Consider the following 8,674-nt stretch of genomic DNA (forward strand, 5'->3'; position numbering starts at 1 on the left):
TGTCAACAGGCAATCCCTTCTACGTCAGGGGACATCTCCTTCCTCGTCACATGCCAGCAAAAGCACCACTGCTTTGTCACAGGTTGATTTTCTTTTTCTTTAAGCTAGTGGATTACAATTCCTAACAGGAGTGAAGCTACATATATCACCAGATGTTCTCTTAGGAATATACTCAGATGTTCTTAAAGCTCATGAAAAACAAGTTTAGCAGATATATTGGATGAGACCAGTGAAATACTGATGTGAGATACCCCACACAAGTGTGAAGGACACAAGACTTGATGCTGGTCACACAAACACCTCAGCAGGCACAAGCACCACACATCCATTCACAGAAAGGCCATAAAGATACAAAAATCTCCTTCCAGCAAGTCACGGGATACAACCAAAACCAAAGTCTGGGTGGCTGTTCAGCCTCAGACAGGGGAAAGCTGTTTTGCTTTTGATCCTCTTGGCAAACAGCTGAGCAGACCCTCTGAGCAGCACAGCTCTCCACCGACACTGCAGAATGAAACCAACCTTTTGGAAAGTGCCAGAGTTTATGATTAACCTCCTGTTGCAACAAACATGGCAAGGATTCAGTTTCACTCTCTGACTACTCCTCTTACGCAGAAAGAATACCTAAGGACAGACTCTCCCCTCCAAACCTCACAGTCACAGAGGCAGGAATTCTCTCACCCTGTAAACAAAACCAGAGCAAAACCTCCCAAGCATGATCCTCCCTCAGCATCCATGCATCATCCACCTGGGGAGACTAAAGTGGGGCTGGAAATTCCCTTCCCATGGAAAGAGACTGCTTGGAGTGTTAGCACCAATTACAGCTTCGGATTAGAACCAGCTGTTTAAATAGAAGTAGTCCCAAGGGAGAGGCACTTAGAGCATTGTAACTGGTTCATGGAATAAACAGCCAGACATCAATGGAGGCATTTACACTGGGAGAGCTGTCTGAGCTCCCACGTTCAGCTCCACCTCCTTAAATAGCTGCACTTAAACCCAGGCAAGGTCTCCAGGCTCATCACACCTTGGATCTGTGTCACGTGTAGGCATCAAGCTGCAGTAGGAGACCTCGAGGGCAGAAGAAAAGCACATTGCTTCCCAATTCCCTGAAAGACTCCTGGGAGCTGGTCCCTGACCTGCCTGCACAGGACTGGTTCCCACTCAGCATCACCTTGGGTATACAGAGCAGAGGCACAGGGGTGTCCTGCATGTGACAAATAACCATCACCTCATCTATGGAAACATCCAGCTCAGAGCCAGGGATCAGCTCAGGACTGAACTGGGTAACCTCTACCTAAGTAAGAGCTGCCATGTGGATACCTGCTGGATACACCCCAAGAATAAATAAAATTAAGATTTTAAAAGGGAAAGGAAAAGCCTCCTATCAGGCAGAAGCACAGGAAGAAAGCAGGGGCAAATGTGTAACTAGGAAAACTGAGAAACTCCCATGGGGGTATTGGCAAACCCAGAGTATCAGATGAGCACAATAATGATTCTAGAAACATCATCAAATTGTTTGGGACCTTAAAGGGACCTTAAAGATCATGTGTAACTCCCCTGCCATGGACAGAGACCCCTTCCACTAGCCCAGGCTGCTCCAAGCCCTGTCCAACCTGGCCTGGAATGTTCCCAGGGATGGGGCAGCCACAGCTTGTCTGGGTACCCTGTGCCAGGGCCTGACCATCCTCACATGGAAGAATTTCTTCTCAATATCCCATCTAACCCTTCCCTCTATCATTTGAAGCCATTCCCCCTTGTCCTGTCACTCCATGACCTTGTCAGAAGTCTCTCTCCTGTTTTCCTGGAAACTCTTCAGGCACTGGAAGGGGCTCTAAGGTCTCAGAAAAAAATCCTGGAGTGGACAAATTATGTATGTGACCAGAAAAAGTGATGGTATTTTAGAGCCACGGGATGTGCAAATACCTAGGAATACACAGACTGCTGGACTGCTCAGCAAAGGAAACTCCAAAGTCAAAGCAAAAATCAAGGTAGGCTCAACCTGAGTGACTGCCACTGCAGGATCAGCAGGGCCCAGGAAGGAAAAGGGTGGAAGGTTCAGCCATGGAAGATGCAACAGGCAGCCAAGAAGAGATCAGAGATGGGCACAGGGGTGACCTCTCTGGCACGTGCAGCAGGGAGGTGATGGCAGCAAGCACAGGAACAGCTGGCACTGAGTGTCTGTGGGAACGTCCAAGATGTGAGAGGACACACACTGGAAACCTCCACATGCCTGAGAAATGCCTGCCTGCAGCAAGGCTGCTGCCTGCACCTCCCCTGAGGGGTGCAAACACACACAGGGCAGCACGCTCCTGGCAGGAAATCAGTGGGATAACCCCGGTGAGTGTGGGGGAGGAGACACACAGCCCTCAGCAGTGGGCAGAACAGGCTCCACAGCACAGGAGATGGGCTGGAGGAGTCATCCCTTCGGCTCTGGAGGAGGATGTGTCTTTGTGGGTGGGGAAAACCTCAGCAGCTTTCTGCAGACAGGCAGGAGCCCCCTGAGGTGTGGGATTTAACAGACTGTGCTGGTCAAGCACGGAGTTATTTCAACGTGTACATGGAAACAGCTACTGCAGATTTTGGGAGGCACCAGTACCCTGAGTGTGTTAAAGGAGACAACAAGCTTTTGGCAAGCAAGAAATAGATGATACCCTCCCAGAATCTGCTGATTATGTTTATATAGGAAAATGACTCTGGAGAGATGCAGTTCTTGGCAGATGAGCACTGTGACACCCTCACGGTGCGTGGACACAGAGGCAGCGCAGCAGACCCTGGCAGATGGACACTAAGGAATATACAGAAGGGGCTGTTGTAGGAAAAAAAACAAACAACAACAAAGGGACAGCAAGCTGTGCCTCACAGCTAGTGGGAATCCCTCTATTTCCTCCCATGAGCCGGCACTGGAGGCAGCAGGTATCCCGTTGGGATGCAGGAAACAACACAACTTCCCCCCACACCCCTCGAAACTCCAGGTTCGCGTGTGCACCCACAGGCTTCGGCAGCCACTGCGGCTCCCTCGGGGCAGGGGACACCGCCGGAGGGGGGGACACCGGCACCGGGGACACCCCCAAACGCGGGGACACGAGGCAGGGGACATCCCTACACAACGGAACACGGAGCAGGGAACATCCCAGAGGGAGGCGACACCCCCAAACACCGGCAAAAGGGACAGGGGACACCCCCGGAGAAAGATGACACCCCCAAACACCGGCACAGGAGACAGCCCTCGCCGCGGGAACCCTCGGTGAGGCGCGGGGGTGACACGGCCCCGCGGGAGGGGGACACACCGGCTGTGCACCGCGCAATGGGATCCCCCGGGGGGGTGAGCGCAGCCCCGGGGCCGCGGGGCACGGACGGGAAACACGGGGGAAGGGACGGGACGGGTCTGAAAGGGGGGGAGAGGGGCCGGAGCCAGATCCCTCCCGTCCCCCGCCCCTGAGGGGCACCAGCGACCGCCGCGCCACCGACCGGCCCCCTCCCGCGCCAGGCCCGGCCGCGCTCCCCGGTTACCTGCGGGCGGTCGCTGAGGCCGGGCCGCTATCTGGGGGCCATGACGGCGGGGCCGGGAGGCGGCGGGACGAGCGGGATGACCGGGATGTTGTCGGGGGGGGCGGGGGGGGGGGCGGAGGCCGCCGCCTCCCCCTCAGGCGGCGCGCGGGAAACCCGGGGGGGGGGGGGGGGGCGGGGGAGAGCGGGGGGCGCGCGACCCCCCCGCGGGCAGGGGCGCGCGCGCTGCGCGTGCACACGGGGGAAGGGGGGGCGCGGGGAGGGGGGGGGGGGGAGCGCGCGCGCCTCCGTCCGAGCTCCCGCGCGCGCCGCCCGGGCACTTTGTTTGTGTCCCACAGTGCACCGCGAGCGGCGGCGGGGGCGGGGCCCCGCGCGTGCGCACTGAGCGCCCGGCGGCACCGAGCGGAGCCGGGCACCCCGCGGGGAGAGCGGGCCCGGCGCCGGCAACGGCAACGGCAACGGCGGGGACAACGGGGTGTTGTGAACCCCGGCGGGGGGAAACGGGGTCCTAATGAACCCTAACGGGGGGGAACGGGGTGTAGGGAGCCCCGGCGGGGGCAAACGGGGTGTAGTGAACCCCAACGGGGATAACCTAGTCTTAGGTGAACCCCAACGAGGGGAAGCGGGGTCTCGTGAACCCCGGCAGGGGAAAGCGGGGTCCTGCTGTATCCAACGGGCTCCTGCTGCATCCCGGCCGGGGGAAACGGGGTCCTAGTGAGCTCCAACGGGGGGAGACGGGGTCTAGGTGAACCCTAACGGGGGTGAACGGGGTGTAGTGAACCCCGGCGGGGGGAAACGGGGTCCTGCTGCATCCAACGGGGTTGTACTGCACCCCAACGGAGGGTAACGGGGTTCCGCTGTCCCCCAGCACGGGAAAAACGGGTCCCGTGCCCCCTCCCAATGGGGTGACGGGCTCTGAGTGCCGCCCGATGGAGGCTGAGCAGGGTTTTGGTGCACCCCACCAGAGAGGAGACGGAGCCTTGGTGTCCCAAAACCCGGGCAGAGAACAGGGTCCCAGTGTCCCCCTTACCCCATCCGGAGCGAGGCTCCGGGGAACGAGGGGCACCGGGGAATGAGTGGCACCGGGACGTGCAGCCAGCAGGGACTCGGAAGTGTATGTTCCCGGCGCCGCATCCCACCCCCCGGGCATGGGGGCCCAGTGGACCGGGATGTCCCAGCCCTGCATCCGCCCAGCACCGGGATCCCCCGGCCGTGCATCCCCCGGGCACCGGGATTCCCAGGTACCGGGATGCTCCAGCCGTGCATCCCCCGGGCATTGGGATCCCCCAGCCATGTATTCTCCGGTCACCGGGATCCCCCGGCCGTGCATTCCCCGGGTCCGGGGTGCTGCAGTACTCCCGTTCTTCTCCTCCTCCCCCAGCCCGTGGTGTCGTGGGACAGCCGGATGCTCTGCTCCTGCATCTCCTGCATCTCCTGCATCTCCTGCATCTCCTGCATCTCCTTGCATTCTGCCCTCCCCAAACGTGGGCTACCCTGGTGCATTCACCAGCTCCCAAAACCTCACAAACCACTCACCAGCTTGCAAACAATCCAAATCAACCTTAATGAGTCTCGAATTAATTTGGTCCAAATAATTTGGTCCAAATCTGCATTGATTTGGGTAAACACCGTTTAATCCAACAGGATTAACGCAACCCTTTCCTCCATGGATTGTTTTATAGTATGGGTTTTTGTTGGTTTGGGTTTGTTGCCTTTGGTGATGAGCTCTTGGTAAATTGAAGCAGGAAACAGATTGAAGGGCCATGGTCCAAAAGTGTTAATCAGCAGTAAAAAATTTAAAACCCGTCCCTGGAAAGGCCACGCTGCTCCATCAGCAAAAAAAAAAAAAAAATATAGAGGCCAAACTCCCTCTGTGCTATTGTGAAAACTCAGGGATCCTTTTAGATGCTTCCTTGCAAAACTGGGGGGAGAACCAGAGCAAAGAATTGTATTCTGCTTAATTCTCATTTCACTTCCTCTTACATTGGTTTTGTATTCCCAGGGATGTCTCTTGCAATCCTGACACATGCAGCCTCCCATTGCAATCTACTCCTGTGTAAAGCAGGAGTAAAATAGTGCCAATTTCAGCACATTACATGTCTGCGGGTGTTGTTTCCACTTTAATGAGACCGAACTTTCAAGGAAATCTGCTCCTGGCTACCCATGGTAACTCCTGAATCACAGAGGATTATGGAAGAAAACCTCAGGCTTCCATCCCTTACCTTCAAAAAGCTCAGGAAAGTCTTGATCAGGGTCTGTTTGATGGTGAAATTGAGTGATTTTACTCAACCCAGAGCCGGTGCTGTTTCCTGTAGATGTAGAATCTGATGTGCCTTTACTTGCTGACTTCCTAGATGTGCTGTTGCAATTTAAAAATGGCTTTAAAATGCTGATTTGTAACAATTTCATGAATAAAGTGTCAGGTGAGCACCGCAGAGACATACAGTGCTGTGGTTTGTCACACATGCTCATATCCGGATTGAAACTTGCTCCGAGCAGGTCATAGGCTTTGCACAGGAGGGAAAATGGGTTTAAACTACACAAATTTGTGGTAGGAAGACAGTAAAATTAAGCATGGTCTGTGTCCTCAGTGTGCTTCAGAAATAAACCAACAGTCTTTAAACCCGCTCCGTGTGACCTGGAAATAAGCCATAAAACTCCAAAATGAAGAACTACTTTGACTTTCTTTTTAAAGAATTAATTCAGTAATTAACTAGTCATTCCTGTGTGCAGGAAGCTGGCAGGTTTGGGATACAGAGCACTCCACACATCATCACTGTGCACACCAGCCTGGCTCAGACCTCAGTTTCTTCTCCTGAAGAAAGGGAAGGGGCTGTTTTATTAACGTCATTTTATCTGCCCTGGATACCTGGAGAGGTTCTCCAGTGATTCCCAGAGCCAGGGAGAAGAAAACCAGAGGAGGAGCTGCATTGATTCACACCTGCTCAGGTTTCCTAAGCGACTGGGTTGTCCTTTATTACTCTGCCTTTTCCACTGAGTTGCAGTTTCCCAGTGAGAGGCTGAGAAATGCCAAGTCCTGACTCCTGCTATTTGCCCAGTGGTGGGACTTGCTTTTACATGCATTTTACAATATTCTGAGACTGATTTGTGGGCATAGATGGAGCAACACCAACATAAACCCTGAGTGATTCAGTGATAAAACTGCTCTGTGCATTTACTGCTCATTTATAGGGACATAGAGGGGTCTCAGCAGTTCCTGGGCTGAATCTCCTGGAATGTGATGGGTATAAAACAGGAGAGAGCTTTCAATGGGATTCCTGTCTGCAGTGTGAGGGAAGTGACTGGAGGTTGTGCCATGCCCTTAAAGCCTCCTTTGTCTGTCTAAACAGGAGTTCTGTTTTCCCATACGTTCAGTAAACACCCAGGTGTACCTTGCATCCATCCTTGGGATCAGCCCCTTTTTATAATGCTTGAATCTCTCCCTTGCTTACCCCATTGAAGCAGCCAGAAGGTGCCATTTCTGGCTGGAAGTTGGTTCCCTCTCTTTTTGCAGCCTGTGGGATGTGTTTTCCTGTGCTTCAGCAGCTCTTGGAGCAGACACTGAGCTCCTAGGAGCCTGCTCCTGGCAGGATTCATCATTAACAACCAAAGCAAGTGACACCTTCTCTGCACAGCCTTGCTGTCACCTCCCTGACCCAGCAGCTCCTGAGGGAAAACATCTTTGCTCCCACACTCAAGGACTTGTTGCCTACTCCTGAATTTACCACCGGAGTGCAGGAGCTCTTTCCTCTCCATCCTCCTGCCTGTTGTGGTCTCCAGAGCTCGGTTAATCTGCTTTACTCAATCCTGCTGACTTCTCTCTTTGGAAACTCCTGATTTTCTCCTGACATGGGGAGGACTTGGGGTTTATATCCTCCCCAGACCTGGAAGTGCTTTTCCTTTTCCTCATTGAATGTAGTGCTGAGGGTTAAAGCATCCTAGTTGGCAGGAGAGGAGGTTGAAGCAGGAATTTAAGAGAGAAACCTTTTTAAAGTGCAACAGCTCCTCGGAAATGCCATTGCCAAGGAACTAGAGAGTTGCTTGGACACCCGGGGATGGATTTATCTGTGTGGAAAAAAAAGGATCTAACAGAGCAGAGGGGTTGTAAGACCAAGATGGATGAGCTGAGCAGAGGATAACAGCAGAAAAAGGATGTTATGGTTCTAGGACACGGCAGGAAGGATGATTGCATCAGGAATAAGGATGGATTTGTGGCTGAAGCACCGGGTGCTGGTGTGACCTTGCTGGGACACTGTGGTCCCTTCTGTTCAGGGATAATAAATTCAGCCCAGAGCTGAGGAAGGTGTTTTATGAGGTGAGCCTTGCAACGTTTAGCAAAGGAAGGCTGGAAGAGGTCTGACTCCTGTCCACAAAAACATGGGGAGGGAGGGACACACCCAGGAGAGAGGAAAACTGCTGAAATAAAGAACAGTTTTAGCACAAGGATAAGGGGGAGCAACTATCCAGCAGTGGCTGAGGTTGGAGGTCAGGAGAGCCCAGTCTTTGGAGGGAGAAGTTTTGGGATCAAGGAGCAAACCACAATTTCAACACGTACCTGGTAATGTTCATGCCTGGGGGAGAAGCCTGTGGCATCCTACATCCTTTGGAAGTGCCTTTCAAGAGGAAATCTTCCCATAAAATAAGATTACCGTGGCTGGGGAGCAGCATTATGTGCAGCACAGGTTAGGGAGGTTCAGCCATGGGTTGACCCCAATGATTTCCCCGGGTGGGAGTGCAGAGATCCTTCTCTGCCTGCTGGACCCCACTGTTTCTATGGTGCCATCGTGGATACAGTGTAAGAAATCTTCCCATAAGGTTTATTTCTTACCTCACAGTTTATTTTCTTATCCCACTACTTTTTTTTTAAAAGTTAAATTATGATGATTACATTGATATCCTTAATTAAGGACTTTTTCCCTACCTGGTTATATCCCAAAGCCTTTGGCATTGTTTGAGATTATTCAACTCAAACGCAGCGATGATAACAAAACGAGGATGTAAAAATGTGGGGGAAAAGCCAGGGCAGGCTGTCACCTTAATGAGCTGCCAGGGCCTGTCCTTGTGCCAAGGGAAGTGACCTGGAATGAATGTCACACCTGTTTATAAATAGTGGCAGCAGTGGCTGTGCCCATTAATGTGGGGACACGTCCCGTGGTGGCTTAACCCGTGG

The 8,674-nt window shown here is 53.3% G+C and overlaps 1 protein-coding gene across 3 annotated transcripts in view; it reads right to left on the bottom strand.

Annotated features, from left to right (window-relative positions):
* The window catches only part of ZBTB44 (zinc finger and BTB domain containing 44), a 40,032-nt gene extending 36,418 nt beyond the window's left edge, over positions 1-3,614 (bottom strand). For all 3 annotated transcript variants that reach the window (XM_014883586.2, XM_014883585.2, XM_014883584.2), the window contains exon 1: positions 3,508-3,614. The gene's annotated coding sequence lies outside the window, so the exon portion shown is untranslated. The remainder of the gene's footprint in view (positions 1-3,507) is intronic.
* Positions 3,615-8,674: the final 5,060 nt, after the last annotated feature.

The sequence above is a fragment of the Sturnus vulgaris genome, chromosome 23 (genome assembly GCF_052056855.1).
Source record: "Sturnus vulgaris isolate bStuVul1 chromosome 23, bStuVul1.hap1, whole genome shotgun sequence".
Classification (NCBI taxonomy): Eukaryota; Metazoa; Chordata; class Aves; order Passeriformes; family Sturnidae; genus Sturnus; species Sturnus vulgaris.